The sequence below is a fragment of the Rhinolophus ferrumequinum genome, chromosome 11, assembly GCF_004115265.2.
Source record: "Rhinolophus ferrumequinum isolate MPI-CBG mRhiFer1 chromosome 11, mRhiFer1_v1.p, whole genome shotgun sequence".
Classification (NCBI taxonomy): domain Eukaryota; kingdom Metazoa; phylum Chordata; class Mammalia; order Chiroptera; family Rhinolophidae; genus Rhinolophus; species Rhinolophus ferrumequinum.
Genome location: NC_046294.1, coordinates 38,076,782 through 38,101,198, shown reverse-complemented (window position 1 = coordinate 38,101,198; position 24,417 = coordinate 38,076,782).

Below are 24,417 nucleotides of genomic sequence, written 5' to 3'. Positions count from 1 at the left end.
ACAGGTAGGACCAGCAGCATGAAGCACACAAGGAAGCGTATTCCAGTTACTGAATGCAGGACGGGGCTCCCATCTTGCTGAGTCCTAGTGGCCTAGAGCCCCTAGAGAGAGGAAAAAAGAAGATGGTAGCTTGTCCTCCCCTTGAAGACTTCATCTTGGAGAAGGGAAGAGCTGGAACTTCCATTTCTAGCAGTGTGCCAGATATGAGTTACCCTGATTGGCCCTCACTGAAAACAGTGAATAAATTATAGAAAAAAGTCTTATTAAATGCTCTAATAAACTGGCAGGAGAATAAGAAGCTACGAACCAAGGGAAAGTAGAAACCCAATAGGCAGACTTTTACAGGGAGGGCATTTGCTAAACCAGATGAAAAGGAGCTATGGCTTTTAGAGCCTTGTGTGATACTGCTGAATTAAAACCAAGTCCAGAGCCTGCCTGAGGAAGAGAGTCTAAAGAGAAATCTGCTAGCAAAAAGTTGGGGCTCTAAAGGATTGCATCCTCAGGATAAGAATGAGCTAGAAATAAACCCAAAGCTCCTGAGAAGGCTGAAAGTAAAACTGCCTGTCTTGCTTCTTTGTACCAATACAGAAGGAAGTTTGTGCCACAGGATGGGTCTCACATGAATTTGCAGCCTGAATTCACGTTATTTGGGTGATTAAAAAAAAAAAATCTCCAGGCTAAGAATTTTGATTAAAGTGGTCCTTTCATCAGATAAAAATACAATTCTCTCTGGAAGAAACAATTTCAAAGACCTCAAAGCATTTCCACAGATAAAGTTCCAAAATATATAAACTCAGAAAACACACACACACACACACACACACACACACACACACACACAAAACCATGTGACAGAAAAGGAAATAAAGCACTCTGAGAAAGGGCCAGAAGAAAAAAAAATAGAACGAGACCAACAGTGAATATAGATAGCTTAATCATCAAATATGGAGTATAAATAAGAATATTTAATTTTAAGATAACAAAGAAGATTCACAATATTTGAAAGAAACAAGACCAAGACCATTATAAATGACTAAATGGATTTAAGATAGAGACAATAAAACTTCTAAAAATAATAAAAAATATTGAAATGAGAATTCAATAGGTGGTTTTAAAAGCAGATTAGAGGAAGCCAAACAGTAAACCGATAAACTGGAAGATATACCTGGAAAAAGTATATATCTGAGAGTCTCTTATGGACAGTATGAAAGACAGGTTAAGAAAAACTGGATACAGAGTCAATAGGTTCAATGCATATTAACTGGCATTCCGAAGAGAAGGAAAGAGAGAATGGAGCAATGGTCATATTTAAAGGTGGCAGGGCTCAAAATTTTCTAAAACTCATGAAAGACATTACTCCTTCATTCAGAAACTCTAATGATATTCCAACAGGATAAGTAAAACGAAATCCACATATTTGATATAGACATATAAAAATGGTCAGCACAAAACATCCAAGACAAGTTCTCAAAGGTAGGCAGAGGAAAAAAAGTACTTGAAAAGAAATGATTAGAACCACAGTGGGTTTCTCAAGAGCAAAAACGAAAGCCATAGTGGAATGATACTGGCAATGTACTTAGTATTAGTTTTCTATTGCTGTCATAGCAAATGACCACAAATTTAACAGCTTAAAATAACACTAATGCATTATCTCGGTTTTGTGGGTCAGAAGTCCAGGTTGACTCAATGAATGTCTCTGATCTGAGTTTCACAAGGCTGAAACCAAGATGTCCTCCAGCTGGCTTCTTATTGGGAGGCCCTGGGGAGAATCTATTTCCAAGCTCATTGTGGTTGGTATAATTCAGTTCCGTGCAGCTATAGGAATGATGTTCTAGTTTCTTTGCTGGCTGTCAGTTGGGGGTTGCCCTCAGATCCGAGAGGCTTCTCTCTCTCTCTGGCCCTTGTGCATGAGTAAGCCCCTATACCCCAGAACCATCAACAGAACCTCAAATTCTTCTCATGCTTGGGATCTTTCTGTCTTTCCCCTTTGCCCCATCGCTCTTCTTCCTTTTCTGCTGCATATCTCTGACTTCAGGTAAGCGGTTTTTAAAGGCTCATGTGGTGAAATTGTACTTACCTGGATACTCCAGGATACTCTTCTCTTTTTTAAGGTCAGTAACCTTAACTATATCTGCAAACCCCCTTTTGTCATGTAATGTAACCTATTTACAAGTTCCAGGCTGGGAGATGGGGACATCTTTGGGGAGGAGACATGATCCTGCCTACCAGGTACTGAAAGAAAATAACTATTGGGAAATCTTTTTCAAGAATAAAAGAGAATAATACTTTTAGATAAAAAATAACTATGAGAATTTATCATCAAATAGCTATCCCTAAAGGAAATTCTAAGCAATATGTTTTAAGAAGAAGAAATGTGATCCTAGAAATAAGGTCTCAGAGATAAAAGATTAAAAGTAAAGAAAGAGGCAAATATGTGAATACATCTTAATGAACATTGTGTAAAATAATGGTAAGAATGTTTTGTGTATTAAAAAATCTAAAGTTAAATTAAAATATCTGTCAACAATAATGTGTAGGTTGGGTGTAATGTGTTCTTTAAATGCAAATTGACTTACCTAAAGGATATGCTTCAGGCAGAAAACATCTGTAGAGTCTCTGTCATCAATCAAATTTTTTCTTGTTTTATCTGTATTAGGTTTTGAAATCAAGGTTATGCTATCCTCTTAATAAAAGTGATATAAGTTTCCCTCTGGAATAATTTTTAAGATAAGATTTTGAATAATTAGTAAACCTAATCAATAAACCCATCTAGTGTTTCTTGTGGGAAGACTTTTTAAAGTATCAATTCATTTTATTTAAAGATTATTGGACTAGTCACCTTCTTAACTTTTTTCTTGAATCAATTGTGGTAAATGGTATTTTTGGGGGATTTTGTAATTCATATTTCAATTATTTTTTGGCATAAAAATTTCAGAATATCTCATTATCTCTCAAATTCTACCAAATCTGAATTACGTCCCATTTTTCATTTCCAGTAATTTTTAGCTTTTATTCTTTTCATTGGTCAAGCTTGCCAAAAGTTTGTAAATTTTATTAGTTTGTTCAAAGTATGAATTCATGGTTTTGTGTATTCTCTCAATTCTATGTTTATTTTATATTTTATTAAAACAACAACAACAACAACAACAAGAATAACAAAACAGACTCACAGAAACAGAGACCAAAGGGGTGGTTACCAGAAGGGAAGGGGTGGGAGGATGGGTGAAAAGGCAAAGGAGAATATAGTCAATAATATTGTGATAAGTTTGCATGGTGGTAGATGATTACTTGAATAACTGGGGTGATCCCATTGGAAGGTATAAAAATGTCAAATCACTATATTGTACACCTGAAACTAATATAACCAATATAAAATTGTACACCAATTATACTTAAATAAAAGTATAAATTCAAAAAAAATCCTTATTATTTCTTTAGTATGGTATTTGTAAGGTATGTGTTTTTTCTTTAACTTTCTTTTTTCTTTAACTTTTATTCTTTCTGTGTTCTTATATTTTAGCAATAGATTTTTATTTCAGTCAGCATAGTAACATTTATCTGAAACTTCTAAGCACATTATATCTTTTGTCTAAATAAAATTTTCCAAAAGGCTTGTGGTTCTCTCAGGCTAGAAGTTTTTGCAGGTACTCAGGAACAAAGTCCACCAGTCCTGAGACCACAGTGTTTGTTTAAGTACTGACATAATTTTCAGGAAGAGGGGGATGTCCCACCAGAATATAAGGATCACATCTCAAAATGTTTCTTAGATGTGGAGAAAAAGAAGTGAGGATCTACACAAGAGCTAATTTTATCCTTAGAAGGAGAGTATTTGTATTTTTGGAGAAGGGAATAAAATAGGTTAAAATTAAGACCTTTCTAGAATGAGATCGAGAACAGAGCAAGTTGTGGTATAGGTTCTAAAATTATTTGTCTATCAAAAAGTGGAGAGCATTGTCTCATGGTAAGTATAAGGTATGCCCCTGTGCGTCACAGGAAAAAAGAAATGTCACACATCCGCACATTATTAGTGAGGGGATGAGATACTTCAGTAGTAACAGAAGTAATAAAAAAGACTGATCAGGACCACTATTCTTCAATGAAACATCATCTGATGTTCTTCAAGGCTTACTTTAATATTTTTCAAGCTATATACAAGCATTTCCAGCACTATACTATTAAGAGTAGAAGAGAGAAATATCACAGTTTTACTATGTGTCACACCAAATCAAGGACCAAAGCAAGATCTCACCAACTCTTCATCAAAGAGGTATGTATCCTGAGGGCTCACATCAAAAGAAAGTGTTTATGAGGTTGTGTGGATATCTCCATAGGACTGGGAGAAGATCAGTATAATATGCCTAGATCATTTCTTGGATTTTTTTTTTTTAAATGAAGAATAGAGGAGTGAGACTTCACAGTTTTTACATCAATAATACGGAATTTTGGAATACTGTAGGGTAAATACCACAAAAAGGAATATTGATCATTCCTCATTAATGCAACTATACCTAGATAAGACTAGATTGAATCTAGAGTAAGAGACATATTTTTTAAGACTCCATTGGAATAAATGAAAGCCCTTGTCCAGCGTTTAGTTTGGGTACATATATTTTAGAACGAAAGTTTGGAGTTGGATCCTGCTTCAATGAGAGATACAATGGTTATTCACAGAGAATGTGCCAAACAAGGCATGTGGATAACAGTCATCAAGGAAGCATTGATATAGACAAAGGCAGCTGTGATGTCATATACTCCATATGCTCCTTAGGAAGGAGTAAGGCGTCCTGCATTACCCAGATCCGTTCTTGACTCGCATTTAAATTACAAATTGAAGGACTAAGTCACTTTGGTGTTCCTTTTTGGCCAGGGATGGAATTCAATCCATGGATGACATCATGTAATCTCAAAGAGCCACTTTGTACACTACTCAAGGTTGGAATGTCAGGAACACAGACCAGAACAGAAACTTTTCCAGATGCCTTAGGAACTGCACTGGCCTTCACAGGGCTCTGTTAGCAATTTTCAGATCACTTATTGTTACATATCTTTAATTAAGGAAAGACTTCCTAGTTATATCTTTCATCTATCAGTGAGGAATAGATCACTAAATTTTATAGGGAGTCAGCTAAGAAATACAAGTAAAACTTTTCTGAAATGGGTGGAAGTAAGGGCTAGAAGAAAGATCAATATATATCCTATATACCTTGGTTGCTATTGCAGACTATATAAAATCCCATGTCCAACTTATAAGTTATCTGAATATACACATCTTATTGGTATAAGAGTACACTGGTATAGTTGCCAAGCAATGAGATGATCCAGCACACACAGCAAATGGGCGGTTTGAGCATCGCTCATCATGAAGTAGATAAGGTCCTAGAAAAATCCTATATTTTTCTCCATATAGTCTAGAAGTCCCAATAGTTACATCCAATCCAGTTGGACATTCCCAGTCATTTCATATGATTTTTCAAGTAAATTTGGAAAAGAAAGATTTCATTTACCAACTGACCTAATTGTTCAGGCTTTCTTTATGTGATATTTCAGTCATTGTGTTACGGCATTTCAATTTTTTTTAACTTTTTATTTTTCAATTACAGTTGACATACAATTATCTTATTTTATTGTATATAACATAGTGATTAGACATTTATATAACTTACAAAGTGATCATTCTGATAAATCTAGTACCCATTTGACACCATACATAGTTACTACAATGTTATTGACTATATTCCCTCTGCTATATTTTACATCCCCATGACTATTTTGTAACTACCAATATCAACTCTTAATCTCTCCCCCTTTTCCACCCATCCTCCAACGCCCCTCCCATCTGGCAACCATCAAAATGTATCTATGAGTTTCTTATTTGTTTGTTTGTTTATTTTTTTTTAGAGTCCGCATATAAGTGAAACCGTATGGTATTTGTCTTTCTCTGTCTGACTTATTTCACTTAGCATAATACCCTCTAGGTCTATCCATGTTGTTGCAGATGGCAGGATTTCATTTTTTTTTTTTTTTATGGCTGAGTAATGTTCTATTGTATATATGTACCACTTCTTTATCCATTCATCTATTGATAGACACTTAGGTTGCTTCCATATCTTGGCTACTGTAAGTAGTGCTGCAATGAACATATGGATGCATATGTCTTTTCGAACTAGTGTTTTGGGTTTCTTCAGATAAATACCCTGAAGTGGAATTACTGGGTCCCACTCTGTCTGTCATGGCCTTTGTTTTAAGTCTATTTTGTCTGGTATAAGTATTGCTACTTCAGCTTTTTTGTTGTTTGTTTTTTCCTTTTTAATGAAGTATCTTTTTCCATCCCTTTATTTTCAATATGTGTGTGCCTTTCAATCTGAAGTGAGTCTCTTATAGGCAGCATAGGGAAGGGTCTTGTTTTCTGTTTTCTTATGCATTTAGCCACTCTATGTTTTTTAATTGGACCATTTAATCCATTTACATTTAAAGTAATTGTCAATAGATAAGTAGTTATTGTCATTTTATTATTCATATTTTTGAATCCCCCCCCCCCCCATTTTCTCCTTAAAGAATCCCTTTAACATTTCTTATAATACTGGTTTGGCGGTGATGAACTCCTTTAGCTTTTTCTTGTCTGGGAAGCTCTTTATCTGTCCTTCAATGCTAAATGATAGCTTTGCTGGGTAGAGTAATTTTAGTTGTAGGTCCTTTCTTTTCATCACTTTGACTATTTCATGCCAATCCTTTCTGGCCTGCAAAGTTTCTGTTGAGAAATCAGCTGACAGTCTTATGAGAGCTCCCTTGTGGTAACTTACTGCCATTCTCTTGCTGCTTTTAGGATTCTTTCTTTGTTTTTAACCTTTGCCATTTTACTTATGATGTGTCTTGGTGTTGGCCTGTTTGGGTGCATCTTGTTTGAGACTCTCTACACTTCCTGGGTTTGTATGTCTATTTCCTTCACCAGGTTAGGGAAGTTTTCTACCATTATTTTTTCAAATAGGTTTTAAATCCTGTGATCTCTCTACTTTTTTTGATACCCCTACGGTGCAAATGTTGGTACAGTTGATGTTGTCCCAGAGGCCCCTTAAACTGTCCTCATTTTTCAAAATTCTTTTTTTTCTTTTTGCTGTTCTGATTGGGTGTTTTCTGCTACTTTACCTTCCAAATCACTTATTTGATCTCCTGCTTCTTCTAATCTACTGTTGACTCCCTAATGTAGTCTTCATTTCAGTTATTATATTCTTCATTACTGACTGCTTCTTCTTTATGTTTTCTATCTCCATTTTTATGTTTCCTATCTCTTTGTTGAAGTTCTCACTGAGATCACTGAGTATCCTCATAACCAGTGTTTTGAACTCTGTGTCTGGTAGATGGCTTGTTTCCATTTTGTTTAGTTCTTTTCCTAGTGCTTTGTTCCATTCTTTCATTTGGCACATGTTTCTTTGCTTCCTCATTTTGGCTGTCTCCCTGTGTTCATTTCTATGTATTACATAGAGGTGCTATGTCTCCCAGTATTGGTAGAGTGGCCTTATGTAGTAAGTGCCCTGTGGGGCTCAGTGGTACAGTCTCCCTGGTCATCTGGACTGGGTACTCCAGCGCTGTCCCTTGTGTGTGTTGTATGTGCACTTTTGATTGTAGTTGAGCCTTGATTGCTGTTATCACATCAATGGGAGGGATTGCCCCTCAGGCTAATGTGTTGAGAAGACTGGCCATGACTATAGTGAGGAGCTGAGCTGTTGTGCAAGGGCTGACCCTACAGAGCAAGATTCGCTTTAGTGGGGTTTTGGTGCCTGCCAAATCTGCCCTTTGGGTGTATCATTGTTGGAGGTAGTCAGGTGGTGCTCTGGTGTGATCCGAAGCTGGCCACCAGGTGTGTTGGTTCTGAAGCCTTTTGGGAGGGGCTCTGGTTCAGACCAAGGTCAGCCACTGCCTGTGCCCCACCTAGGGTCACTTGATATAAGCTACAAAGTGATCTGCAGATGGTTGCCACTTGTACTCGGCTTAGAGGTGCCTGGAAGAGGCTAAGCTGTGAACTGAGACTGGCTGCCACTTGTGTCAGGCTTGGGGCTACTTAGCAAGAGGTACAGGGCATGCTGAGGCCAGATGCTGATTGTTTTGGGTTTGTGAAGCTTTGAGAGATTTTAGGAAATTCTATAGCATGCGCCAAGACAGGCTGATTGTATGAAAAAGCCATTGGAAATGGCCTGGGTGGGCTTGCAAGTTGGGCAGGGTGGGGTCTCAGAGAATCATCAAGGCAGGGCAAATGGTGTTAGCCAGGTTGATGGAGACTCAGATATGGCACCCACCTGTTCATGCAGGCTGGGTTGGGGGAAGGCTCAACAAAGGAACAATGGTTTTGACAGCATTTCTGTCTGGGAGAAAGCTGTCTCTCCAGTCCTTTCCCTGAGTCCAGTCAAATCAGTTCTTCCCCATATGTCCCTGGCAACTTTAAGTCTGCTGCTTCGCCAGTGCTGGAGCTCAGAGCAAGTGAGTCCATCAGGGAGTAAGTTCATGTGCGGACCCTTTGAGAGGAATGCCTGGGACTTCAGCAGCCCTCTGTTTCACTTGCCACAATTTCCACTGGTTTTCACAGCTAGAAGTTATGCAGACTTTTCTTCCTGGCACTGGAACACTGGTGTGGGGCTGGGACCCCTCTCTTCAAGGGGGACCTCCACAGCTGAGATATTCTTCTGTTTTTTAACTGCCACACATGGGTGTGGGACAAGTCCATTCTACATATCTGCCCCTCCTACCAGTTTAGACATAGTGTCTTCTGTATATTCTTAGTTATAGGTCTTCTGTTCAGCTAGACTTTAGGTGATTCTCGTAATGGTTGTTCTGTAGTTTAGTTGTAATTTTGATGTGGTCATGGGAGGAGACAAGCACAGCATTTTCTATTACAGCATTTTTAGAATCGTCCTGTAACTTCACCTAACCCTTCTGAAAAGTGGTCTTGGAAGTTGAAATATATATGATTATATGAACAGCATGTACACTGTACAGTTTTTCTTATAGTTTTAGTTTCTTGGGGAAAAAAATGCTATTTGAAAGTAAGAATTACCCTAAATACCTATGTTACTAACTTCAAGTTGGTACAGAAAATTAACATTTGTTAATCATAGAGCAATACAGGGTAATCTGCAATTTTTACATTTTTGCATTCATTTGAAACTGAATCCCTTGTGATAAAATAACCCAATTAACTAGCAGTCACTGCTTGTGAAACAATGATTCTCTATTCAATATGTCAACAATTTTGTCTTCAAAGGTATAGATGTTTCATCAGTGGTTGTTATTATATCAATACATAATACTTTTCCCTTCCAGGTGCTCAAATATTTAGAATACCCTTTTAGAATTGGTACTTTGATTAAATCTTTGTCTATTATATATTAAAGTAGCCTATTGAATATTCAATTAGCCACAGTTATGAGACTCCATGGCTTTTTTTTTTTTTTTAACATGTTCTGAGCCTTCATTTGAGGCACTAATGTCTCTTTTTCTAATCTGTAATCAAATGGCCAAGGTCTCCCAGCCATCTTTAGGCACTTACAGTGTAATGCTTTTAGCTTCTCTATTCTCTGGAGACCTTTTCTTCTTTCTCAGCTGTGATATGGTGCTTCTTATCTTTATGTATAGCTGACTGGAATTCCTGGTGTCTTTTGGATTTTGTTTCTTTTTCTTCAAAACTCTCATGGAAGTTTCTTCATTAGCAGTGGTGAGGAAGACCCTACTGTGAAAAGAAGAGTTTGCAATGGATAAAAGAGATGATTTTTTTGAACAGCATCCCACGTGACATCTTCTTGTTTTACTTTTTTTGTTGTTTAAATCTTCATTGTTCAACTCCATGGGAGTCAAAGTTTTGCCAATATAGCTAAGATTTGTGTTTTTTCAGGGATTAAATAAAAGCAATATTTCCAGATCATTGATCAGATTGGCTTTCTAAGCCAACCCCAGACTTGATTCTATGGCAAGTTGCTTATATGACAGTTCACTTTTCATCAGGGAGGTTTTCATTGCAGTTACCCCCTGTGCAGGTACACTCTTCTCTCTGTCTCCACAACTATTCCAAATAGAGTTAGATTGATCAAGTCAGGGCCACTGTATTGCACAATTCCCAGGGAGTGCTGTTCACATCGTAGCATAGTTAAATGGTGTCCCCTGGGGTTAGCCTACACTGCATCCTTGGGCCACATTATCCTCAAGTTCCCCAGGGCCAAATTGTTGACTATTGGCATTCACAAAATTTTGCAGATCATCATGGTTCTTTTGTATAATTATTCAACCTTGAAGTCTTCTTCAACTGATACCTGATTCTTCCATGTCTTCATAACTCATAGCAAGTTTAACAGCAGATCTGTTTATCTCCAACTTCCATTTAAACATCTATCTTAGTTCTTTGGGGCATGTTTTTTCCTTGCTCCTTCCATGAGAAAACTTTATAAATCACTTCCAAGACGGATGGTTTGAAAGCTGAGTTTAAAGAATAACAAAGTCCAGAGGTGCTGAAACTATTCTAGTCTAGGGACAAACATGGAAATGTTGCAATTTATTTCAAGAAATCAGTATAGCATTAATACAAACTGTCCCTGGAAGCTTGAACCCACAGCCTGAGCATAGATATCCCTTGTGGGGTAGCACCTCAGTTCCAGAGAGCCCTGCGTAGCAATTTGTGCTCTTGTTGGAGGCACCTCTTAATCAGAGGTGGCTATTTTTAAAATAATCAGTCTGATAATATTTGTCTTTAAAAAACCCAGTCTACATTTGTTGTGACTATTCATTTCTATCACCTTATTTTGTACTTTATACATATCTTACCTTTTCTTTCTTTTTCTCTTTCTTCTTGCCTTTTGTTGAATTGAGTATTTTTCAGCTTTATTTATTTCTCTTCATTTAGTGGTTGGTTACCTGGAAATGTATCATGCATGTTCAACATATCAAGGTAAAAAGGTGAAAAATATATTTACCACCCTCCCAAATATTACAAGGACCTTAGAATATTTTAACTGCAATCAATTCTTGCCAGACAATTGTTATTATTTTTGGTATATTTATCCTAGTTTGTTTTTTTTTTAACCTGTACGATATTATTATATTGGTTTATATGGTTCAATTTTGTTTAGATCTACCTAGTTACCAGTTTCTATGCTCAACATTCCTGCTGGCTTCTCAGACATTTCATCTTAATAACTTTCTGCAGAGAATTTTTTGCCCATGACTACTAGGAGACATGTAGAAGAATGTATATAGCAGCACTCTATAACATCCCAAACTGGACACCTAATGTCTGTTCAGCAATATAATGGATCATTAATTTGTTGTATTCCTTCAATGGAAATCTATAAGACAGTGAAAAATGAATGAACTCCACTGTGTAGAAAATGAATAAATCTTAGTAAAATAATGTTGAGCAAAAGATGTAAAGTCACAAAATACACGCATCCATTTATAAAATGTTTTAAAAATGCATAACTGAATACTGTGTTGTTTAAGAATACAATAACATATGGTAGAACTATAAAGAAAAACAAAATAATAAATACAAAAGAATGATAGTTACTTCCAAGGGGGAAGGAGAGGGGCTGGCTTCTGAGAAGGGCACACAAGGCACATAAAATAATGTTCTTTTTTTTAAATTCACTGATGAGTACAAAGGTATTTGCCCTATGCTCACATATTGTGGCAGAGACATTCCATCTGTTCCCTTCCAGAGCCAAACCCCTTGAAGTTTGGCAAGGCCATGTGACTGGTTCAAGCCGTTGAGCTGTAGGCAGAACGTGTGTGTGTGTGTGTGTGTGTGTGTGTGTGTGTGTGTGTGTGAGAGAGAGAGAGAGAGAGAGAGAGAGAGAGAGAGAGAGAGAGAGAGGAACAGAGAGAGAGCGAGAGATTTCTGGACCAAAGCACGAAAAAGTCAGTGGTGCATAACTACCAGCTGATTTGTTCACTTCCATGACTTCTTGTTGAGATGGAGGAGACACAGATCAAAGCAGCCTGGATCATTGAGTTTCATTCTCGTCAAGAGTTACCCTGGATAGTTTTCTGGATCAGCAGTGGATTTTGCAGAGGTAAGACATCCATGTTTGTTTGTTAAGCCACTGGCATTTTAGGGCTGTATGTCTCTGCAGTGTAACTTAGCTACGTGGACTAATATACATATTTTACAAGTATTGTTTTGTGTTTACTCAGTATTTAATAAAGCCAATATATAAGGTCCACATTCAAAATTTCAAATTGTATTAAAAAAAATGAAATCACCGTCTAAGACTTGGGTGGAAGTCAGTCATAACTACTTCCAAATTCTTCAGATTTGAATGGTAATGAAAATTGATGTGCTGTACTGCTGATCTCCTGTTGGATCCAGAGAAGAGTAAGTGGGGCAGAGATACATGGACATTCATTGGAATCAGCTGGATGGCCTGGCCAGCCAAGGCCTTGCTGCCTCTGGCCTGCTTTGCATCATTATTAAACTTGGCCACTTGGGTAGGTCTGGGCTCCCCAGTGAAGTTGAACTATTCCTTAAGTCAGGGGCGGTGGTGTCTCTTGCATCTCCCTGACATCCCCATCCTGGTTCCAGGCCTGTAAATGATCTGGAAGTACTTGTTGCATTGAGCTCAGGCAGCCTACCTTTGCTTTTCAGCTGAAATTCTTGACAGCTACCACGTCCTCCCTGGCTTCTCCCACCTTACCTGGAACCTTTGGCCTGGGGGCCTGCCAAACAAGACCCCGGGGACACAGTTTTCTAAGAAAAGCTGACTTCTCCAGCAGGGGGGATTTGCCAGCCGGTGGATGTCATGCGAGACAGATTGCAGACGCCTCGCCTCCGTGGCCATAGGAATCAGAAATGCTTGCCTGCCAATCAGCATTACGGTGAAGAGCTGTGACATGACAGTTGTCTGAGTTGTGTTAATACGTTCTAATCTTGCAAACTAATTTTGTTCCCCCACTTGGCCGTCCCCGCATTGTGTTTGGCCTGCCGGGGCTCGCACCATCCATCAATCTTCGTTAGTGGCCCGCTCCTTCTACCCTACATCTGACAGTGTCCCCTGGTCCCACTGAGACACTCGTAACCCCCTCGACAAAGCTTCCTTTGCAATCAGCCCTGTAAGAATGCAGTCATCTGGTTCAGAACAAAGATGCATGTTCTTGTCTAAGAGGACTGATAAATGGCCATTGTCTGCTACTGTGTTTCAGGACGGCTTTTCTAGGGCAAAAACAATTCCCCATGGCATAAGGAGAGCACTGTGGGCCATCATTTATGAACCAATGAAACATGTTAAATTTGTTGGAGTCAAACTCACTGACCTTTCTTTGGACTTAGGTTTCCCATCTGGATGTAGAGGTCTGGGCCACATGCTCTCTGAGGTATTTCTTGACACTGAAATTTGAGGACTTCAGTCTGTCATTCTGGTTACTGATTCTCCTGTGTCTGGAGATAGTGATTGTCTCGTTCCCTCTAGGTTATTGTTTTAATATTTCTGAGGGGTGTGGGGAGTTACAAATCCCTTGGGTATCTGAGGAAAGATATGAACTTCCTCCCTAGAAAAATACACTAACATAGAATTTGTACTTAAAATTTCCTGAGGTTTATAACCTCTCGAGCCCATTCACAGTCCCTAGGTTGACAGACAGTCATTTTTATTTGTGTCTTGACTTTATGTCTTACTCTGCCATTTAGTTTTAAACTTGCAAAATACTTTAAAGACTTTTTGTGTGCCTTTTCCTAACTGTTTGTTTTGAAAAATTTCAAAACTATAGAAAAATGGGAAGAAAGGTACAATGGCTATCCATATACCCTGCAACTAGAGACACCAACTGTGACATTTGTTATCTTCTCCTTTCGTTTTCCCTTTTCCTTCTTTCTCCTCTCCTTCTCTTCCCCTCCTGCTTCTTCTTCTCCTTCTCCTCCTCCTTCTTCTTTTCCTTCTTCTTCTTCTCTTCTTCCTTCTGACTACTCCTCACCTCCCTTTCTCTGCCCCACTCTCCCTCCCTTCCTTTTCTTCTGAATCATTTGAAAATAAGTTATAGAGATCATTTAAATCCCTTTCAAATGCAGGTGGGCTATACATTTGAAACAGAGACACAGATATCTGTAATGGTCTTTGTCTGGGAAGCCCTCCTGGAAAGGAATGAACGCATGTTCGGACTGCTCTACCCTCAGACCCAGCCTCAGCTGGCCGCTCTGTCACGGAAAGAAGACATTCTTTGTTCATGGGTGAGGTCACACGTTCACGTGCATGACCAAAGAACGCATCAAGTTCTACCCACCGCCTATACACAGTCTTATGCTAGAGGGGGGGGGGTCTTTCCAGATGAAGGAAACCCAGCCTCTCCCCTGTCCTGGACATTGTCTTCTGGGATGGTAAGACAAGAACACATATCATTGCAGCAGAAGGCAGACCTGCCTAGTGCCACACGAGTGCCACATAAGGTGCTATGGGGAGAGAAAAGAGAAAACACTTACCCTGGGAGTAAGGGTCTAGGGAGGGGTTGGTAAAAAATGTAAAAGGGGTGACATTTACCCTAGTTCTTGAAGGATGGGTACTTGGTGTAGGTTACACTTTGAGCAAAGGCATGGAGATAGCTTCGCACAGCGTGCATGGGAGCAATGAGGGATGTGGTTTTTCCTTTGGACTAGTTTATGTTATTGTTCTCTCTTACTGGTCTGTCTCTAAATGAGTCCCACCCCCTCCAAAAAATCGCCTTTGGGGGGCATTCCTGAGAGGAATGGGCACTCTTCCCTGGAGTTTTTAAAAATGTTCTTTCCTTTAATGATGCGAGAGAGGAGCAGGTTCTTTCTGCTCACATCACTCTTGCGTAAGGAGCAGGTGATGTGTGTGGCTACTGCACAGCCTGGCCACCCCTCCCTAGGTTTGGCCCAGCTGCCTTGGCCAGAACTGCGAGACTTGAGTGTTCAAGTTTTGAAACCCACTGAAAGGCAAGAAGCACCTGTAATTTTCTGATGAGCCACAAGAGGGGGAAGTATGAACACAAATGAAAGAGGAAAGAACCAAAAAAAAAAAAAAAAAAAAACCACAACCCAAAAAAACAAACAAAACCCAGCTGGGAAATGAACATGCCAGGCTAGCAGTTTCAATCTGTTCTGTCTCTCTGTCACTGTTCTTTCTCTGCCCCTCTCCCACTTTGCCTCTCACTTTCTCTCTGGAATTTCTTTGAGAAAAATGCAAATTCAGTTTGCTGCCTCTAGGTTCAAAAATCAATTGCACAATTTCAGTATGGGGAAAGTCCAAGATCTGACGGGGGCTTGACTTTAATTTTAATATCAGCCAATGGGGAGTTTTAGCAGCTAAACTCCTCTCTTCTCACAAAAACAAAACAGAAAAACCCAAATGAAAACCAGTGCAGTTTTTTTCACAATAACTGCTAATACTTGCAGCACTCTTTTTGTGCCAGGCACTGTTCTAAATGTTTTACACAGAAGAACCCCATTCATCCTCTTAGCTACCTTCTGAGGTACATACTATTATTGTCGCTTTTTTATTTGAGACACAGGGTCAATATTACACAGTCAGTGTCAGAGCTGGGATTTGAACCAGGCAGACAGGTTTCATACTACCTCTCCATTATAGCTGGATTTTAAGATTAATGTATAGTGTTTAGTGTTCCAAACAAGGCAGATAATGGCTTTAATACAATTTGCCATAGTCAAGACAGATTTGGAGGCATATTTTAAGACAGATAGTTGATATTGGAAGCTGTCTGAAATAAAGGTAACCAGAGTGATGGAAATAAGGTCATATGAGAACAGTAGACTCAAGTGAGGGGACTTAATCTGTAAAATAAAACAAAACAACATGAGAGTGAAAGACAGGAAAATCATTTTCAATTATTTGTAGAGGCTCTGAGGCCTTTCTCTGTTCCTGGAGGCTCAGCGATTTGCATCCTGGAGGCCCATGGACCTTTCCTGGGCAGGGGGACCATCTCTGGCTTATTTAGTTCAGGCTTTCTGACCCAGACAGGCAGGTATCCCTTGAATTGGGAAGGAGGTTGACCCGAGGTCATTAGCACTCTCTTTTACTCCTACGGGGCTATCCATTACAGCTTCCTTTCCCAAAATGTAGGATTATGTCTGTGTGTATCAATGGTGAAATGCAATTTGAAATTTAATCATGTGTCATTTCAGACATACTAGGACTATCTTTTTCTTAAAATAATGTTTTTATTATAAACACAACACATATTCAATATAGAAAATTTAGGAATTACAAAAAAATATGGAGAAGGATATCTCATGTTGTCCCACCACCCTGAGAAAGCCATGGGTAACATTTTATTATATTTCCTTCTGTTTTTTTTTTTTTTTTCAGTGCATATATCCTTGTCCACACTTTTCTTAATGGTCCTTAAAGGGGTCCTTCCTGGAAAAGCCATAAAGAAAACTGAGAGAAATGTCATAGTTCATTATAAAGCATGAGCCAGAGTTCCCTCCAGGCTCAAAAGAACATTTCTGGTGAAAATATTTCAAAAACATTCTGAAAGAGAACAGTGATGTGATTTCTTCTAAGGTCTCCTGTAGAGGGTGGGGATTTCTTCGGCACAGTACAGAGTATGGAATATTCAGACTTAATACCAGGGGAAGGTAATGAGAAGAGAACACATTGCCTAGAGGCTAGGGTGGGCCAGGCACTAGGCTAGGCACTTTGCTCATGGATTCATTTATTCAAGAAATATGTGAGTGCCTGCAGTGATGAGCTCTGGGGGTGTAATGGAGGACACATGGGGCATGGTGGATCCTGTCCCGAGGGAGAAAACAGTCTAAAGAAGGAGGCTGGTAGTGACCAGTGGAGGGAACAGCCAGAGATGAGAATATTACCGGACTTGGTGTAGTCTGAGGCAGGGGTGAGGATGGACAGGAAAAGCTTGCCCTAGGGAAGGGACTAGATCTGAGTTCTAAAGACTTCTTTTAGTCCTCCCACTCTGCTTATACCTTGTTTCCCTGAAAATAAGACTGGGTCTTATATTAATTTTTGCTCCAAAAGATGCATTAGAGCTGATTGTCCGGCTAGGTCTTATTTTTGGGGAAACACAGTATATAATATACCATTACTTAGTTAGCTTTATTTTTAAAAAAACTTAATAGAGGACAGGCTTTTATTTTTTTTTTCATTTTCAACAGATATATTCCCTGGTCTCATCCTTCTTATGATTGCATGATATTTTATTGCGTGGATGCACATCTAGATTTTATTTATCCAGTCTTCTATTATTGGGGATTTGGGTGATTTTTCAATTTTCTCTATTGTAAACAATTCAGTAACAAAAACCTTTGCAAGTACATACTTGTGCAATTTTCTGATTCTTTCCTTTGGATAAATCTACAAGAGTGTAATTTATAGCTTTTTAGAATGCTGGACATTTACATATCCAGGAAATATTTTAAACAGAGAAGCAGCTATAAGATTTTTATGTAGAAAGGTCACTCTGGCTGCTGGATGTTGGGAGAAGTCAGGGAAGAAGCTGCTGCAAGAATCTAAGTGAGGGATGATGAGGATTTGACGAAGAGCAATATGTAAAAGAGAAGTTCAGGAGATAAAATCAATAGAAACATTTGTCATTTGACGTGGGTGACCCAATCGGGGAATGTAAATGCAATTTTTAAGGGGAAATTTTTGAAGGCAGTGATATTGGCTCCATTAAAAAATGGAGAAAAAGATTAGTGCCTACTACCGTGGTCTTATGGGCTTAATTGTGCCCCTCATCCAATTCATATGTTGAAATCTTAACCCCCAGTACTTTAGCATGTGACTGGATTTGAAGTGAGGTATTTAAAGGGGTAATTAAGTTAAAATGAGGTCAATAGGATGGGCCCTAATCTGATATGACTGGCGTCCTTATAAAAAGAGGAAAATTGGACACAGGTGGCTACAGAGGGAAGACCATGTGAAAACACAGGGAGAAGATGGCCGTATCCTAGAAAGGAGAGAGGCCTCAGAAGAAACCAATCCTGCCGACACTTTGATTTCTGACTTCCGGCCTCCAGAACTGTGAGAAAATAAATTTCTGTTGTTTAAGCCACCCAGTCGGTGGTATTGTGTTATGGCAGCCCTTGCAAACGAACGCTGGTAAAAAACGAGGAGAAGGAAAGAGTAGGTTGTAATTTTAAAAATGTTCTTTGAATCCTCCCTTCTACACCTTATTCTTTGCCACTAAGGCGTTTATAATGTTTCTGCAGAAAAAGAGCTCAGTGGTATAATCAAACTTTGTTTACTAAAGATACAAAAATAGTACAACTAATCAAATCAAAATGGTGTTATCAAAGGAATTTCCATTAAAATTTCTAACCATTTACTAGATAACTCCCTCATGTGATTAATTTTTTTTTCTGTTTTTATGAGTAATTGATCTTTGTAAATTTTCTGCATGTTTCCAAGGTTAAGTGTTTTAGCCTATAATTATTCTACATTGTGTTTGTGAACCTCCAACAAGCTGCCCTCCATTCTTTGTAGACAATTTCAGCCTTGGGTTTGTTTACTTGTGATTATTAACATATTTAAATGCAACTGCAGGATTCTGATGCTTAATTTCAAGTTGATATGTTGAGATATTTCAAGAGGAAAACAATGTAGCCGATAAAATAATTTTTATAATTTTCAGGAACTTGAATAGTGTATGTAAAAGTACAGCAAGAGTGTTATAGAATTTTGTTCTTGATATTATTAGAAGCGTTATTTATATCGAGTCCAAGTATTTCTGCTAAAACATTCTCTGAAATGTTAGCAGGAAGGAATACCTGTTCATTTCTGGTGAAACTGAGCTTAGCTGGAGTGGGGAGACTGGAGAAACATTGTCATTGAACTCTCTCTACCTTCTCTGTGCTATGGAAAGTTATACAGGACTGAGGCTATCTGGGACCTAAACTCAGGACGTCAGCTTCTTACTTTAGGTCAGTTTCATCCACCTAACATTTTCTAAGTTCTTTGTGCCAGGTTCTGTCCTGGGCACTGGTAATACCAAAAAAGATGAGATGACACTCTTCCCTCGAAGAGCTCACAATATCAACAATACCGTTATCATCTCCCTAATTGTGCTCTGCAGAACTTGAGAGCTGGGTGATGCTCAGTAGAAAAGATGCTTCTTTTTTTTCTTTCTTTTTTCTAAAATTAAATTTATTAGGGTGACAATGGTTAGTAAAATTACATAGGTTTCAAGTGTATAATTCTATAATATGTCATCTATATCACATTGTATGCTCACAACCCAGAGTCAGTTCTCCTTCCATTACTATATATTTGACCCCCTTTACCCTCTCCTACTATCCCCCCTAACCCCACCCTCAGGTAACCATTAAACTGTTGTCTGTGTCTATGAGTTTTTGTTTATTTGTTTGTCTTGTTCCCTTGTTGCTTTCAGTTTTATATCCCACATGTCAGTGAAGTCATATGGTTCTCGACTTTTTCTGTCTGACTTATTTTGCTTAGCATAATAATCTCAAGATCCATCCCTGTTGTCGCAAATGTCAGTGTGAAAAGATGTTTCTTGATCAAATGCATGTACGATATTTAAGAAATGCCATATACTCTATCCCTTTCTACATAAGGACACACTCATACTACATAAGGACATACTAAAGTTTCTACAGTAAAGATACTACTTAATAATTTCTAGAAACTAGAATATCTAGAAACATCCCAAAGAATATACTTTAGAAAATGCTGAGCTGGGGATGCATTCCAGTTCTGGGATCCTGCTGCCCTTGGTCCTCTTGGTAACTTTGTCAAGGTTACATGTCACCTCATCTTTGCCCAGTGTTCTGGGGGTACTCAATTATGCAGCAAGTGTTTATATAAGCCAAACTTTTTTTTTTTTTTTTTTTTTTTTTTTTTTTTTTTTACAAAGACCCCAAGGGCTTCTTTGGATTCTTTCCCTGTTAGGGGAGGTTTTATTGTTTCAAATATTGCTTACAGTCAGTGCGTCACTGGCTGGGAATCTTTGGTTAAACTGAGATTTCACAGTCACAGGAACTGAGTTAGTCTCTGGGGTTCTTTGTGCATATTGTTGGTTGTGTTTTTCACTCAGGTTTACAAGGACAACTATAGTCCTACTGGTTTTAACCTTTCATTAGATGATGGACTCCCTGAAGGCAGGGACTGAGGTTTCTTTTTTTATCTGTGCTTGTCCGCCTACCCATCACTAAATCCCTTCTTTCTCTCTATGACACGTAGAGGACTTCCCACACTTGGTGTCAGGACAATAATTTCTTTCAAGGATGTGAGTTGGTCGTTCCTTCTTGATGAATGTGGCATGAGGTCTTCATTAAGGTCATAACATCCTTTCTCCCACCACTTTTATCTTCAAGCTTAGATGTCCTTCTTTTCTTGACTGAAAGCTAGGCAGAAGAAAGTTCTAGGGAAACCGCAGGCTTGGCCATCTTTCCATTTTCTCAGCCCTCTGTGACTTGAGAATGTGATTTCTTATTGTGTTTCTTGGATCCCCAGCCCCATTCCAGTCTCATCACCTCCCCTTTCCCCCAATCTCGTGCGAATCACTTGGTGAGCTGCCCCTGAACTCGACTCTAAGGTTGGCAAAAGATGATGAAGGAGGAATGAGATTTTGAAACACTGAGAACTAATAATGATAAAAATTTGTGAGTGGATATCAAGGTTGTTCTTTCAGCTCCCCCATTAACTCATGTTTTTGAAGCTATTCCAATCTGAAATGGCTCTGCCTTGGGAAGCACAGACAAGAATCAGCCAAGGCTGAAACTTGTCCTGTATATGTCACAGGAGCTCCCACTTGGGGAGCTGGGTCTGCCCCCTCCCAAACGGGGCCTCATTGTTCAGCTTACTGTGCTTGAGTCTCTCTGTGGCTCAAGGGATCAACTACGATCCCTTCCCAGCTCATCTATTATTTATAATTTATTTGCTATGACCTATGGGAGAAACCTAAATGACGAATATGTGGTTCCTTCCTTTGAAGATGCTCGCAGTCCAATGGTGGAAGCAGACATCCAGCAGATCACTGCAATGCTATGATAAATGTGCAAAAGGGAAAGGATGGGGGGTGGGGCTCATTGGGACAGAAAGGATAGTGCCCAGTGCAGCCTGGGGCAGTGGTATTACAGTCAGCATCTCCTTTAACTGAATCTTCGTGGAGGGGTAAATGTAATTATTCCGTAAAGAGGCAGATAGTGAATCATTTCAGCTTTGGGGGGCATAGAGTTTCTGTCACAACTGCTCAACTCTGCCACTGTACCGGAAAAGCCGTCATGGACAATATATAAACAAATCAGTGTGGCTGTGGCTGTGCTTCAATAAAACTTTATGAAAACAGGGAGATGGATTTGGCCTGCAGGCTGTAGTTTGCTGATTTTTGTATTAAAGGATAAGAACAACAATAAATAGCTATATAATGCTTACTATGTGCCAAATGCAACACACACACACACACACACACACACGCACGCACGCACACCCATATACTCATCAATCCTCCAATAACCGTATGATGTAGGGTTTATCTCCAGTTTAATGGAAGAGTCTGAGGTCTTCACAGGTTAAACTCGCCCAAAGCGAAATAACTGGTGAGCTGGGACGCAAACTCTAGGTTGGCGCGGGGGTCCATACACTCATCAACTAGTCTACACTGGGTAAGAATTTAAGGGAATGGGCATCTCGGAAGAGGGAGGAGCATCAGCAGAGCATCAGAGACAAGAGACTGTATGAAGAATGCGTGGAGGGCTAGGTGGCAGGTGGAAAGAGAGTGACAAGAAATGGGGTAAGAAGAGCCAGATGGTTGGGGACTTTGAATGCCACAATCACAAGTGAGGGCTGTTAAATATACAAGGCAGCATCAGCCCCCCAGGGGAGAGGTAACACATTATTCTGAGATTTGACCCTTTTCGCTTGCATTCTTGCAAGCAATGCTTTGACTGGAGGGAGGCAGGAGTGAGCGCCAGGTTCCTGCAGAGGCAGGGGAAAGAGCAGGAAGGAGAGTCTTTTGGCAGATACTGGTTTTACTAAGGGCCAGCACTGTTTGGGGGAGAGCTCGACCCCAGGAGCTCTTGAAGGGTGGGGGGCAGTCTCAGCACAGTTTCCCTGGCCTCCCCCCTGGGTTGCTAGCCTGTTTGCCTTGGCAGAGCTGGAGTAGCACAGTTAGCCCATAAGTCCAAAATTCCTCTACCAGACACGAAGTTTAATAGTCATCAGAGCCCCATAGCTGGGGAGAGTTTATAAATTCCCATACTTATTACACGCAAGGCACAAGACTGTTTATTGAGGTTTTTTTTTTTTAATTAAAGCTCCAGCTCCATCCCCACCCACACCATTACCTTACTGAGTGAGTTATTTCTCTCTCCATCTTTTTAATGGGCCACAGTCACCCCAGTTTCTTGCCTCAGGTGCAGGGAGAGTTCTGCTGAAAATAAAAGTGTCCAGCTTGGAAGGCAGCAGCCAGCTGCAGGCCAGGCTGGGCCAGTAATTGGTTGAGATGATACTGGAGGCTCGGCTAACAGCCCCAAATTGGTCCCTAATCAAGTCCAACCTGAGAGCTGCTGGCTTCCCAGGGCTGCCAATTTGCTTCTCGGAGATAGAGCTGTTGGGCAGGATTCTGGGCTGCCTGTACAAATGGCTCCACAATGGTTAAGGGCAAGAACACAAATCCTCTTCAGAATCCATTAGCACATGTCACCGGCTTTGTCCTGGAAGTGGTTCGGCTTCACTCATCTCTTAGTTTCCTGTTGCCAGGGCCTCGGCCTGGCTTTGGGGAACCCTGGAGAGGCTGGAAGCCTATTTGATGCCAGTACTGCTGGCGATGGTAGTAAGCTCATCTCCTCTTGGACTTGATGTGCGTCAGAGGACTCTCCCTGGACATGGACCCCAGGACAACTCTGTGTGTTGGCCCAGCAGGTATTATAATCCTCCATTCTGCAGGTGAAACAAAATCCCCATTGTACAGATGAGAGGGAACTCTCTATTTGGGGGATGAAGAAACAAAAACTCAGAGAAGTCAAGCAACCTGCCAAAGGTTCCCCAGCAGCTTGTCCTGTGTGGAGCTGAGACTAGACCCCAAGGTTCCCAACTCCTGGTCTGGGCTCCTTGTCTTTGGTACTTTTCTTCTATGAAAGCAGGCTGATTTGTGGATTTCTGGGCTGGTATACTCTGGTTAAATTGTTCTGGGGCCTGGCTCACCCAGGGACTGATGTATTGCTGGACAGGCTGTGGCTTGTAGAGAGGGAATGACATCAGAGGGCAGGGCGTATGGGTGTGTACAGGAGTACAGAGATGGGCATTGCTGCCAGGCAACTAATTCCACATTGCCCAGTTACCTCGGTGATGTAGGACAGAGGAGGATGTGGGTGACACCGAGACTGGGTAGGAATTCCAGTCCTCCACTGGATCCAAGGCTTGTGGGAAGGGTTCCTCCTCTGTCTGCTGGTTATCTTTCTCTAGTTATCTGGTCCTCACTGCAGAACCAGGATGCCCCGTGCCTCCAGTTGGCACCACCCTTATTTTCTTTACCCCAGAAACGAATCTTCTTGTGGATTCTCCCTCTCCTCCCCCAGCGTCTGCCTCAGATTCCGAGCCTTGGAGGACAGCCCCAAGCAAAATAAAATCAATGTACATTTACTGATTTCCTGGTAAAGGGAAACTTTGTCCTGGGTCTTTCTATTCATCAATTCGTCTAATCTGAGACGCTGGCTCAGGCTGGTTGGCAAGAGCCACGTGCTCAGCCTCCTGTGACGCCATGTTGGAAACCTAAAGTCAGCTGCAGTGACAGTAGTTGCACCACAGAAACCAGCCAACGCGACAAACCAGGGCTTTTGTTTTTCAAGTTCAGAAAGTCGGTGGTTAAACTTTCACCGCCACACTATTATCGTCCTCTCCACAACTCAGTGAGAAAAGTATTACTATTTTCACTTCGTAGATGAGAAAGGGAGACTCAGCGAGCATAATTAATTTGTTCAAGGGCACTCAACTAGCAAGTGGTAGATTCAGCATTTGAACCAGCACCAATCTGATCCCAAAGCCTTTGCTCTTTTTCTGTCACTCCATTTATGATCCTGGTAATGCTTAAATTACGTGTATCAGAAATTGGGATGCCACTGGACCAAGTCACAAGCACAGACACATACATTTTGACAGCACTTTGAAACGTTCCAAATACTTTCATACTCATTATATCACTTGATCTTCACAACCATCTTGTGAAACAGGTAAGTATCATTAGTTCCACTTGAAGTTCAAGAAATTGAAACTCAGAGAGGTTAAATAAATGTCTCCTGGTCATACCCAAAATAGACAGAGAATTTGAGGCTAGGGTCCTTGTTATCTAACAGTTGGTTTAGAGAGCTTTCCATCATTCAACGTGGCCTCTCACCCGCACAAAAGAGATCCTAGCTAATCAAACATTTCACTGAGATAAGATTTTTATTTTCCCTCTGCTTTTTAAAAAAATTTTAATATGGGGTATGAGACA